Source organism: Sciurus carolinensis, chromosome 3 (assembly GCF_902686445.1).
Source record: "Sciurus carolinensis chromosome 3, mSciCar1.2, whole genome shotgun sequence".
Classification (NCBI taxonomy): domain Eukaryota; kingdom Metazoa; phylum Chordata; class Mammalia; order Rodentia; family Sciuridae; genus Sciurus; species Sciurus carolinensis.
This window is the reverse complement of record NC_062215.1, coordinates 138,434,153-138,448,014: the sequence shown is the minus strand read 5'-3', so window position 1 is coordinate 138,448,014 and position 13,862 is coordinate 138,434,153. Positions and strand designations below refer to the sequence as shown.

Sequence of the window (13,862 nt, the reverse complement as noted above, 5' to 3'; positions counted from 1 at the left end):
GCTTCTTTATGGTTGAGACAAACTGTGAGAGGCAGAACTGGTCCTACTCCTATGAGTCCAGTTCTCAGCTTGAGCCCTCCAGGCACTTGGTGCTTCCCCCAGACTCCCCACAGCTGCTACCAACAGCACTGCACTGGGACTGAACCTCCTCCCAGAAACAGAACCGGCCACACTTGTCACTCCTGGCTCCTAGTCATACTTGTCTACTAGATGATAGACAGATCTATAGACAAACATAATGGTTGCTCCATTGTGAAAATATATTTATATTTCAAGAGGGACTTGGTGCACTATTTTGCCATCATTATTAATACTAACTACAACATAACACTTAACACTTACTATGGGCTTAACAGATATTAACTCATTTAATTCTCACCACAGTTTTCTGGGGTGGGTACAGTTACTTTGCTTCTTTACAGGTGAGAAAACGGAGGCACAGAAAAGGCAAATAACTAGCCCATGTTTACTCTGGAAACAAGTAGAAGAACTGGGATTCAAATCCATACAGTCTATTAGGTAGAGAGGTCAAATACTTGGTCTTGGGCCCCAAAGACTTGCTTTATAGTAGACAAAATGAATCCAAAATAGAGGAAAACATCAAAGGATGTGGAAAAAGTTAAATCACTAGTAAGAGGAATAATGAAAGAAGCCAGTCACACAGCACTGCATAATTAAGGAACAACAGCAAAAAGGCACTGCAGACCATGGGAACTTCTGGAGATGAGTAAAGATCCCATACTTCAGACAGGGGTTGGCACAGAACGAGGAACTTAGACTGAACATGAACGATGGAAAAGGATTTACCTTAGGCAAATACGAGTGGGGAAACTATTCCATGGTGGGGAATGAGAGGAAATAGAGCCTCAGATTCATGTTAAGGCTGAGGGCATCTGAGGCTACCAGACAGCCACAGATTACAGAGGGACTGACTAGACTATCAGGCTGAGAGAGGATTCAACACAAAACACAGTGTTAGTAACTTACACTGAAAATAAAGACATTCTTTTTTTTTTTTTAACCTAACAGCTATAAATGTAGCAATAACCCTTAGATAGGCATATGCCCCTTGGTGACCCACAGTTCATATGGCAAAGACCATGCAGCCTCTGCTCTCAAGTCCAGTGGTGAGAGACATGAGGGTAAACAACCACAACATACCGTGTCAAGTGTTGAACCAGGAATGAACACTGGTGCGGAAGTCCCTGGGGTGGGGTCTTGAGGAAGCCTTACAGGATGTGTAGAGCAGCCCAGAAGAGGAGCAGTGTGCTGACACAGAGACCTGTATAAATGCTGAGGGGTTCCTAAGAGGTGTAAGAGAGACTGGCAGAGACTAGCTGTGAGGCTCTGGAGAAGCATCTAACATCTCAAAGTGAGTCTCCTCACCTACAGAGGAGGCTCATCAGAACACCCTTCAATCAGGGCAGCTGTGAGGGTGAAAGCACATCATGCGTGTTGAACTCTTAGCATAGTGCCTGATAAACACTGAGAACCTCTAGGTATTATTTTTTTTGAGAACAATGTGGAGCCACCGAAGTGAATGAAGCAGGAGAATAGCATGGCCACATTTATAGAAAACAGATCACAGGGTTTGGCTACTGCAGGGCCTACTAAGGATGCCCTGACATTCAAACTCTTATTTTAGTGTGTGGTCTTAATCACAAAGGCAAGAAAAACTCCCTTGATGGTATTGTATCAGAACAAAGAGAACTTTGTGGACTGTATTTAGTGCAACCTTTTATAACATCTGGGAGGTAGAATGAACTTGCAACTATCCTCACTCCTTCTTCTGGAGCATACTCTCATACCTGAGCCAGTATCTCATTTATAAAGTAAGTTTATCACTATCTTTTTACAGATATCTCTTACCACCCAAAGAGATTATAAACTCATTGAGAGAGAAATTGAGTACTTTGCATATTGCACTTTACTTCTGTAAGCTCTCAACAATTATTGGTAATTTTTGCAAGCACCTGATGACAATATATGTGTAAGATTTTTATTAAAGTTTAAAGTTTTCAGGGCTGGGGAGATAGCTCAGAAAAGTTTAATGTTTTCAGAGATTAATTTTAGGAAATAGAGGAGAAAGAAGTTTCAATGGCTCTCCTGTTCTTGATACATCAGTGCCTCCTTGAGTTCCCTTTTCCTCATCATAAAATGGGGATTTAAAAAAAAAAAACCAAGTAAATTGACTCATAGATAGGTTCTGGGGTTTAAATGAAACAATTTATAAAAAACATTGTATTAATTCAAAAGCAACATATGAACATTTGGTGGTAGAGTGGTCATTGTGGTTTTATTCCAGGATATGCTATTTATTTTGCAATTATTCCAAAAGCAATCTCCCAAGGGAGTGTTCTAAAATTCTTTGGCACCATCCCTGAACTAGCTTAGCATTTGAACCATCAATGCTCACAGAGTTGTGCTCTTGTCTATCTCCCGGTCCATATCCCAGAACGAGGTGGGGGCACTGGCTTGCTAGAGAGCAGACTGTTGTGTTATGGTTGGAATGATAATTGAGTTTCTCTAGGCCAGAAATACCTACTCATTTAAAATATACACATCTGTAGAAGCATTTTACTTACACTTGTAACATCACAAATCTGAAAGAAAGGAGTTGAAACCTTCTCTAACATTTCCATTCAATTTGTTGAAAGAGTAAAAAGGAATGAATTGTTTTCATCTCTTAAGACTGAAAGATAGCTTTTAAGCATAACAGTGGTTTTAGGAATAAAAGCCAAGTGGATTTTCACTTTCATTTTGTGGAAAGAAACAATTAAATGTCAATCTTAAAAACTATAATTTGGATCCTTTACAAAGGAACGAAACATTCTTATCTATTTATTTTAGGTTTTTGATTAAATATTGTATCAATATAGCACAGTTTAAAACATAAATCTGAAGCAGGCCCCAGACTCACATTTCTTTCTACTTTCAAATAAACTTCCTGTCTTAAAACAAGCCCAGCCTGAGGAACAAATAACATTTCCTATTACAGCATGAAAAAAAGTGTTTTACAGAAGATACTTACGTCGAGGCTGAGTAGTTAACTCAGTGGTAGAGCACTTGCCTAGCACGTGAGACCCTAGGTTCAATCGCCACGACCACAAAAAAGGGAAAGTATTTATATCTTGTGAATTTCTCTAGCCAAAAAAAACCTCAACAGATGTTCAAGATAGGAAGTGAAGTAAAATAAATTAAATTTGTGGCTTACTGTGCATTTATTTGTGAAGATGGAATACAATGTAGGGATTTAAGGGGGTCACAGAAGCTTTTATGAAAGTAGAAGCAATGCATTTCCATCCCTTCCTAAACAAAGATCAATAGCCAAGTAGGCAATGAAACTGCTTTTTTATGATAACCAAACAAACAGGCAGGGTTTCCAAAATTCATTGTACTTCAGTTGCTGAAGCTTAGAAACCATTTCCCCATTGAAATAATATTACAAATAGTAGGAGTGCTCAAGTTACTGAATTAACAGTGTTAAGAACCTAAAGGTTACAGACTGCATAATTTGTAAGAGGAAATTCTTTCTACTTTTCCATCTGGGATGCCTCCAACACATCTCTCCAAAGCATCTCCACCCAGAGTTTGAGGATCCTACTCCTTCCCTTCCAACTGTGAGTCACAGCAGAGGGCATGGCAGTGGGCATGGGGTCACCAGCCACTTGTTTCCTCCAGGGCAACAGTAGCAACCTGTGGCAGACATGAGTTGTTGCCAGGGATCTCTGAAAGTCCTAAAAAAGCGCGTTCTATTTGTTTTCAAATGTTTATTCACGCTACCATCATACATTCATTTCTCTAATAAATGTTAATGCAAATCTTATTATCTTTTTACCATCATGTACTTTCTCAGGGGAACCTAGAAGAGCAACTATGATCACATGGGAAATCTACAGAATTCTGTCTTCAAACTCCTTACAGGTAATCAGACAGGTAAGAGATTAGGAGAAAAAGGGAGAAGGATGGAACCTAATCAGCACCATCACCAGTCACAGCAAAACTAGGAGTCACAGCAAGTTCACAAAGACGATCTAAAAGCTGTCTCTACTATTGAATTTCTTGTTATTTTAAAGAATATAAATTTGTTTCTTTTCCGGTAAACTAACATGGAAAACCTTTGATTTCTTGTCTTTTCATAATATAAAATGAAGAATTTTTTAAAGGTTGGTAATTGAAATTGAAAACTGTTATTTAAGGTTTTATAGGAAGATCTTCCTCCATCAATGTTTGCTGTATTTTAAAAGCAAAAGCAATTTATATAGGATGTATATAAATGTTTTTTAAAGAGACAAATTACAATTCCATCGAATGATTTTAGGGGCTATTTTTAAAAGGTTATGTGAATCCCTCTTTCATACACAAATACACAATTTTTTCCCTCAAATTTTTTCAGAAAAGGACTGACTTCAAAATACAATTTGTATAGGGTTATGGGTCAAGGAACATAAAATACTAGGAATATAGAAAACTCAGACTGTGGAAAAATAGGAATTGTAATGAGAAATAAAACCTAACTCCAAGTATTAGTAACACAACACTAGGATATAGTACTACCCTACATATTATGATAATACTGTATTTATGATTGGTCCTTAATAAATGCTTATTCAATAAAAGATGCATCTTATTACTTGGTTCTTCTGGTACTAGACACTGAGGAAGTTAAGAGGTTTAAGGAAAGCATAATCTACCCATAGGACAAGTCATTTTATACTGAAATGTACAGGAGCTTTCTTCTCAGACGCATCTGTTATAAATTTACCATTTAAATCAGAATATAGACTTCCAAGTTTAAAAAACATTTTTCTATGTTTGTCCTTTACCTTCACTCCCTAAATGCACACTAGTCTAAGAAAAAAATTTATATCCTTAGCACCTTCTAGTATGTGTAATCTAAAATTGTTTTTGTTTATTATGCTGTTAGAGTTCTGATAAATTGAGAGGTGACATGTGCTATCAATTCTAATAACGTAATTACTTTTAGAAAAATGTTTTATTACCAACCACTAAATAAAAAATATACTTCAACATACATGCCGTACTGGTACTTTTAAAAATGAAAATATTCAATGCTGATGAGGATGAAGATTGACAGCCATCTTCATTCACTAAGAACAGAAGTATAAACTTTCTAGGAAGCAAAGATTTAAGGTAAAGATATTTACCTTAAGAACCTTAAAGTTACAGACCTGTAAAAATCAAAACTGAAACTAAGTGAGTAATCAATAATATGGGCAATTATATTAATTTTGGTAGATCCAGATGAGATCTGGATATAAAATCTCATATCCATATGATGGAAAAATAGAAATTACACAGAAAATGTATCACACTAAGTAAAAAAAGCAGGACACAAACCTCCATTTACAGTTACAGTTTATATCTGTAAATTTATGCACTTCATATGAAACATTTTTTTAAAAATCTTGAAGAAAATAATTTAAAAATGTTACTAGGGGGCTGAGGAGATAGCTCAGTCAGTAGAGTGCTTGCCTTGCAAGCACAAAGCCCTGGATTCAATCCCCAGCACCTCAAAAAAAAAAAAAAAAAAAAAAAAAAAAAAGTTACTAGGGCTTATCTCTGTATAGTAAAATTAGAACTTATGTTAATTTTTTTTCTTATACTGGGCTGGACTTTTCTTCAGTGAGCACTTCTTTCTTTTAAAATGCATATTTTAAAAGGCATTGTTAAAGATAAGACATCTGAGTGACAACTGGGACATCATTTATCCTACAGTTCCTGCCTAAAGTGTAATTACCCACCAAAGCCTTGTGCTTCCCAGTAGAAATGATTGAAAGGGACAGTTACAAGGGCTCTGAACTTTGCAAAAATATTACACCTTTGATAGGAAGACTCTATATGGAAAATAAAATGTGTGTCATTTTTACCCTTTTGAAAATACAACGAAGTCTTTGACTTAAGCTTTCTTACAAAGGTGAATTGGGGGCACAATTTTTCATTAAACACAATTCCACAGACAACATTTTGAAAGAGAATTAAGAGGCACTCATAATAGCTAAAGAATCGTGACTCTCCTGGGTCAAGTCATATTTATCAAAACAGTGCATTTCTTAAAAGTTCCAACAAGTGTGCAAGTCACTTTGTATGGTCTCGCTTTATGTGTTTAGTGTGGGGCTTCCTGCATGGCTCTATATGAATGGATTCTCATTTTCCTTGGATCCCAGCACACTCTATCTGAACCTCTGTCCCTAAAAGTGACCAAAACAGTTATTAGAAAAGAATGTGCAACACAGGTCACAGGAACCCACTCCTCCAAGGCAAGTCTTCCCTCTTTACCCCATGTGGCAAAGGGGCTCAGGGTGCATTTAGTGCAGGGGCTTATTGAAGTTGATGCTGCTGGCCATGTGGAAAGTGGAAGGCACCTGACTTCATTGCTCTAATAATCCCACATAGGTAGCCAACCACTAGTCCAGACTCGTTACTCACTTTCCCTTGGCATGGTTAACCCGCAAATCAGGCTTGTTCAGGCAGCACCGGTTCCTCTTTCTAATTCTCCTTTTTATCCTCCACAAAGCCACACCAGAACTCCCTCTGCCCACAGCTGACTCATGGTGCTCCTGTTTCCCCCTCTTTCCCCAGTGTCACTCTTGGTCTCAGATCAAAACACTATTAAACACTTTTTCAGTGTCATTCAAAGTTGGACTTTTCTGTTTTCTTTTTGTAGAACGTTTCCTGAATTAGTCTCCCACTCTCAAACATACCTCAGAACAAGTGTCAAGAAACGTGTCCCTGACCTCCTTAATTCAACCCTTTCCACATCTCTTGAAATACGGCTTTTCTAACAGGCTGAACGTCATTCATCTTTGCCCTATTCTCTCTTATTCCACCCCTAACCCCACATCTAAAATACAGCAGGACCACAAGGTCATAAGATAATATAGAGCTCTCATTTACATTCCCAAATGTTAACTTGCCTTCAACACAATCATCAGTACTTCCGTGGCTCAGGTACACTTGGGACGAACTGGATGGAGGCAGATGGCTGCTCCTCTGAATACACAAAACAACTGGCTGGCAGGCTTAGTTTCTGTTGGTGCCGAGTAGGGGTGTATGTGTGTTCTTTAGAGACACAAACCAGCAGCCAGAAATGTAATGTCTATTAGAGATACACATTAACACATATCACCTAAACTCCAGATTTAGTTGTTATACATTTTTTAAAGAAAGTTTTGTTTTGGCTTCTGCACCCACAAATCAAACATCACTTGTCTTAGAAAATGACTACATTGCCTGGCCAATGAATTTGAGACAGTGCCATTTTACAAAACAGTTGATATTTTCCAAATATAGAAAACCAAACACAGCTACAAAGCAAAGGTTACTCAATTCAGCAATGGAGCTAGGTACTGGATAACTTGTCAGTCAAGATTTAGGAAAACAAATCAAACTGATACAAATCCCTTTCACCCCCAAAATGCCAGTATAGTAAATGCCCATAGACTGTGTTGTGTGTGTGTGTGTTTTCCCTCTCCCCTCTGAGGGCCCTGGGATTTGAACAGGGGTCCTTGCAAATGCTAGGCGACTGCTCTCTGACACGAGCCCCATAGATAGTTAATGTTGGGTAACTAACCACTGAGGAATTTTAAACCCAAATGGAACACTCTTGGTGGAGACACTAAGGTGTTTTCATTGTCCCACAGAGAATTCATGTCAGATGCATATATGCTTTTCCTAGGCATCCAAAACTCTGCGCCCTGGGAAATGCCATGGTAGTTCTACTTGAGGAAGAAAGTTTTACACAAAATGGTTCCATGCTAGGGTAGAACTGTACACTTGACTAAACAGCTTCCTCAATCAAGGAAAACCTTAAAATGTTAGATAGCACCCCAAATTGTCAATATCTGCTCTGCAAAATAAGTTTCTTTCTCAGGATTACCTACCACATTTATAATGAACAAAGTTTATTCAGATTTCCTTCACATATAAAATACGAGAATCTTCTGGAAAGTCTGAATATATTTGGTTCTAGATTTCTAAGTTCAAACAGGGAAAAGTATGAATTTTTAAGGATTCTAAGCATTGATTTTTGTTAATTTTAAATAGAACTGAGCAGAATTGTGGGATTGTATTAAATAAATATATATGCATCAGACTAGATTAACTTGATAACTTGCTGCTCCTGAAGTTATGTTGCTAAAATTACACCTAGTCACCTGGATTGCTGGTCTCATAAGATGATTGATTCTTCCAACTCCTACCTTCCATCAGGTCAGGTTGTTCTGTAAGGAACAATAATGTTCCTATGCTTGTAGCCACCAGGCAAGACCAGAAGAAAGGAATTCTTAAACCTTAGTCTAACAGATGAACTGCAGTGTGCAGCAGAGCATTCATACAGAGGAGGAAAACTGGGAGCTGTAGAATATGCTACAGTTTAGAAAAAGTAAAAAGAAGTTATCCAAGACTTTTCACTCTTTGGCCCCACATCACACCTTCAGTTCCAAGACCACCAATGTTCACTCTCATCTCCTGAGACTCATTTCACTTGCATAAATTACAGATTTAGGCACACTTAATTTCCTCTTACTTTGGATTTTTATAAAGTGAATTGATTGTATTCTTCTTTTGTTTCCCTTAATTTATATATATAAGAAAAGAACATATGATTATTTAAAAATTAATTATTATTTATTGTAAAACCCAAATCTAACTTTATAAGTAAAAAGGAGAAAACACCCGATCCTACTTGCTTAAAGTAGCCACTCTTGACAGTTTTGGGACAAGGAGATACACACACACACACACACACACACACACACACATATATATACATACATACACACACACCCCTGTATGCAGGTTTAAGTAAATGTGTATAAACCTCTTCAACCTGCTTTATCACTTAATATATCTTGATTTTTTTTTCCATGCCAGGGTAACAAAGTGACTAGTAGACATGCATTTGCTGTATTTCTCCCTTTCCCCATAATCAAGCATTAATGAAAAAATAAAATAAAAATAAATAAAAATTTAAAAAGAATTAATGAATATGAAAAGAAGAAAAAAACCCTACCGGCTTAATACTAAATTTTTCTCTAGCAAAATTAGTTGTTACCTTGACTACAGTTTAAAAACAGAACAAATGGGAAAACACACATGCTCTAATAAATTTCCATTATAAATATGTAGATTATCCTACATGGACATTACTATATATACTATATGTATGTTGAAATGAAGTTAATCTTCAAAGGCAAGAAAAAAAAGGAATTTTCAAAGACAAGAAAAAAAGGAAAGCATTTGTCTAGGTGGTGAGGTTTAATGGTCCTGAGCAGGAGAGACACCAAGTGGAAATTTCCTGCACTCTGGAACCAGGAAACACAGGGTCTAAAACTAACTACATCTCTGTAGTGTAGAATTACTTAACTTTTTTGAGTTTCCTTTTCATCATGTACAAAATTAGAGAAAGACATTTTACACAGATATAGAAATAAATTGTGTTAAGATGGTGTGCTGAATATCAGAGCTCGAAAGTGCCTTATTGCTGGCTGTGGTGGCACATGCCTGCAATCCCTGTGACTCAGGAGGCTGAGGCAGAAGGATCATAAGTTCAAAGTCAGCCTCAGCAACTTAGTGAGCTCCTAAGAAACTGAGACCCTGTCTCAAAATAAAAAATAAGAAGGGCTGGGTTGGTGGTACAGTGTTTAAGTATTCCTGGGTTCAATCCTTGGTACTGGGGGGAAAAAAGTGCCTTACTCCTGTTAATAATCTAGAAATTCAGAAATTATACATGATGAAATTGACAATCCAATATGCACACCACCAAATGCCTGCAAACCTTGCTCTATTTTATTTTTTGTTTCAGTTTGTCTTCATGATTTTATATTTACCTTATTCGTATAGACACAGAAGGTACCTTAAAATAAATTATTATAAACATGCTTAGTCACTTTAACGAAACTATTATTGAAATATTCTTCTATTCCTCCAGAGCAGCAACTTGCACTGGGTTCATTAACAATGTTCCAACCTTTTCCCAAGCAATGCTTAATTTCACTTAAAAGTTGTGATAAATACCCTCCAACCTACGACTAAATAACTGAAAACATTCCCCTTGTCTGTCAGTGACAAAGTGTCAAAAGCCAAGCTTTCCATTGAGGACTTTAACTTCTCCTTTTGTTTAACAAGGCAGACGAAAAGATACATACCCCTTTAGTTGGCTAATGCCCAGGTCTTGGGGAAGAGATGTTCTGCTCATATCTGGGATCTATCAAATATTCATCTCCTTTTATAACATGCTGTTAGTCCACCCACTCTTTACATTCATCTACACCAAAAAGGTTAGATTTACATAATATCATGAACTTCTAGAAAAGGCAAAGGAAAATTTGACCATTATACTACTCAAACATCTTTTTATCACATGTGAGAGAAAACTAAGACCCAGAACCCAAGGGCACCAAACTATTTGGATTTGAGCTTCGACTCTTCTACAACTGATAGGCCAGGTATCATAGGTTCCAGTAGCACTGTGAGATACTTACTATTTTTTGATCAAAGGAAATGTTTGTTGTTCCTAATGCGTGTGGGAGGAGCAAAATACATCCTGTGCCTGCTTTAAGGGTAATTAATCCACCTGTGTGTGTCCACGTGGGGAGGGGATAAAAGCGGGGGTGCGTTTGGAACTGCTTTACTCTCCTACCTAAATTTACAGGTAGATTACTGGGTATGGAATAAATAAGACCCAGGAGAACTAGCAATCCCCATTACCATCTCAAAAAGGCTTCAGGAACAAACTACCAAGTTCAAGTAAAAAGTAGGAGGTGTAGAATTTCTTCTAGGTAGCAGGCCTGAGGACGACGCTTGTATTTTTTTTTTTTTTTTCCGCGTCTGCATTCACCTGGGGAGGTTGACAATATCAATTTCCTCCTTCTGCCAAAGCTGGGGCAAGTCCTTGTCACTGGGGCTGTGGGGAGGTTCTCATCTCTGCCTGTCTCCCAGGGATGTTTATGACAAGGACGGGAGTGGGGCCGGGCCGAGAAGGGCCTGGACGCCGGGGCCCACCCTCGTCCCCCACCTTCGGCAGCAGCTGCTGGCGTCCCGCGAGGGCTCCCTGGGCAGCGCCTTTGTTTTCCCGACTCCAATTACGTTTGCGGAAGTGCTGCGGGCGCACGGGGGGCGCTGCCGGCAGCCGCCCCCAGCGCCCTACGAAGATGACAACAGACACCCGAGCCCAGGGAGGGCGGGAGCGAGCGGCGGGCTACCGGGCTGGGAGCGGGGCCACCCACGCGCGCTCCGTCGGGCCCCTTCCCAAACCCCCTCCCCGACAGCAGGTGTGCGCGGCGGAGGGTCCCCGCCCTCCCGAGCGGCGCGTCCCCGCGGGGGAGGCCAGGGCGGGGCTGCCGGGCCTCCCCCGCCGAGCGCGCCCCCTCCCCGCGCACCCGCACCGACTCACCTGCGGCGGCGGCGGCGCTCAGCTGCGCGGGGCGCGGGGAGCCCAGTCCCCGGGGCGCGGGGCGGCAGCTCCGGGCGCCCGGGCGGCGGCTGTCGGGGCGGCGCGCACCATCGCGGGCGAGTCGCTCGCTCCTCGGGGGCTGCGGCGGGCGGGGTGGGGCGGGGCGCGGCGCGGCGGAGGGATGCGGGCTGGGTGGGGCGACCGACAGCGGCGGCCGAGCGCGCCGCCCGAGCGACCTTCTCAGCTGCTCCTCTTCTTGGGGCCGGGGCCTCTCGGTCGCCGCAGTCGTTCACTCCCGGTTGGACCCGATTCAGGGCCGAGCGCCGAGGACAGTCCGCCAGGTGCAGCGCTCCGCCTCCTGCGGCGGCGGCGGCGGATGCGTCGGCCGCCTCCTCCCGGCCTCCCGCCCGCCCTGGCGGTCCCGAGGGACCTGGGACCCGACCCCGTTGGGAAGCGCACTGAGCAGGGGAAAGCGGACGGCGAGGCTCCAGCACCCACCCCCGCCCCGATCGCCACCACCACCACCCACCCACCCACACAGTCTTCTGGCCGAGGACCCTTTTTCCCTAGGCTAAAAATTCAGGCCGCGGCGAGGATGAGGACTTGAGGTGGAGAATAGAGGACCGTCTGACCTGGAGACGGTTCTAACCATCAGTTATTGAGCACTTATTAAGTGCTAACACTGAAAATGCTCTATCGCAGTGTCACAAGTCACAATCTTAATCGTCCTCAGTTGACTCGGAGAGAAGGGAGGGAAAGAACGTGGTGAGTTTTACTAACTCACTGAGGTTAAAATACCCTCCTAGTGAGGCACTGCGGGGTATCTGGCGCTTTTTTTGAAGAGTTGATCCTGTGTGTCGCACTAAAAAGGTAAATTTAAATTGTATTTCTGGTTAAATTTACAGAAAGGGCTGAGAAAGTGTAGTTGATTACATAAAGTATTCAGTCAACAAGCATTTTTGTGTGCTTGTGATGGGCTGTAGGGGATACCAGATTCTGTTCTCAAGGTTTGTTCTGGTAACAGCAGAAAATAATGGAAGCTAACATTTATGAACATCTATTATATATGAAGTACTGTTGAAGTACCACATTTAAGCTTTATCATAATCTTATGGGTATAGGTAATTTTATTCCCATTTTACAACTAGGAATATTGAGGTTGAAAGTTAGTGTAATCCATCCAAAACTACTGTAGTAAAAGAAAAAGATGCCTTCTTCTAAACCCAGGTTTTAAGCTCCTAACCATGAAATCACACTGATGAGAATTTTTTAGGCTCTGGAACTTCAGAATTTTGAGTCCCTTTTGGGGAAGAATTAAAACAATTAGAAATACTAATTGCTAGATCCTCTACAGGAACCCATGAAAGATCCCTGAAACCTTTACACCAGAACCTCTTGATAGATCCATTTGCAACATTGACACATAAAAGCAAAAACAAAGGTGGTAAGTAGTAAAGTTGTAAATGAAAATGATTGTTCTAAGAATGACAGATTGTGGTTTGGTGTGGCCTGGAGATAACTACTTCCTACTGCATAATTTGAAACTGAATGGCTCATAAAGTACCCAGTTAGTATCTGTCACAATAGAATTGTCATTCTTCTGATCTATCAAACTACTAAAGAAACAACTTTTTAAAAAAGAACATAAGGGAAGAAAGCAAACAGATCCTAGATCTAACTTCTTTCAGGTCCTCTCCTGCATGAGAAAAGAGAACAGAAAAAACTTGGGAAAATATAGGATAGTTCTTGACCTACAAAGGCAGCTCCATGTTGAAAAGTGAAGCCATGTCATCCCAGAGATCAAAGCTGGTGTTTCTATTTCAAATAGGACAGGGTAGGCTCAAGGGTCAGCAAAGGAGAAAGTGTTGTTCCAACTGACCTTGTTAAGGAAGGCATTTTTTTTTTCCTGCAGCCACAATCCTTTCATTATGTCAGTGTTTTTGGCCATGTTTAGTAGGTCATTATTCAACTTATACATCCTAAAGATTATCATATTTTTAATTTTCTTAATTTTAAAAATTCAGAAATAAATCAATTTAAGAAGACACAAATATGCATAATGAAAAAGTGAGCTGCCATTTCTCCCCACCTTCCTACTCTACTCTGAGCTAACCAGTGGGTGTGGTGTGGGAAATTAGCCTCCACGTACACAACCAGTCAGACTATCCCAGAGGTCATTACACAAAGAGGCTTAAGATGTTGAAATCACAAGGCTTATTGAAGAACACACAGCAAGAAAGCCAGGGGAGAGAGGATAGGGTATAAAAGGGGGTATATTTATAAAATGTGCATAGATTCTTACCCCTTCCTGTTTGTCAGCTACATCTTTCTTCCCTGCTGATAGAATAGTTACAAGGATCAGAGTGGAGGTTGAACAAAAAGGCTTGGTACACAGAAGGTGCCTGGTGCCAGACCCAACACATACTTGCTCCAGGAAACAGGAGCA

The 13,862-nt window shown here is 40.5% G+C and overlaps 1 protein-coding gene across 3 annotated transcripts in view; it reads right to left on the bottom strand.

Annotated features, from left to right (window-relative positions):
• Mfsd6 (major facilitator superfamily domain containing 6) overlaps positions 1-11,754 on the bottom strand; it is a 65,023-nt gene extending 53,269 nt beyond the window's left edge. Inside the window, exon 1 of one of the 3 annotated variants that reach the window (XM_047545846.1) lies at positions 11,417-11,754. The gene's annotated coding sequence lies outside the window, so the exon portion shown is untranslated. Of the gene's footprint in view, positions 1-10,861; positions 10,998-11,416 lie in introns of those variants that run through there. The other 2 variants (XM_047545844.1, XM_047545845.1) reach the window with 2 other exon arrangements.
• Positions 11,755-13,862: the final 2,108 nt, after the last annotated feature.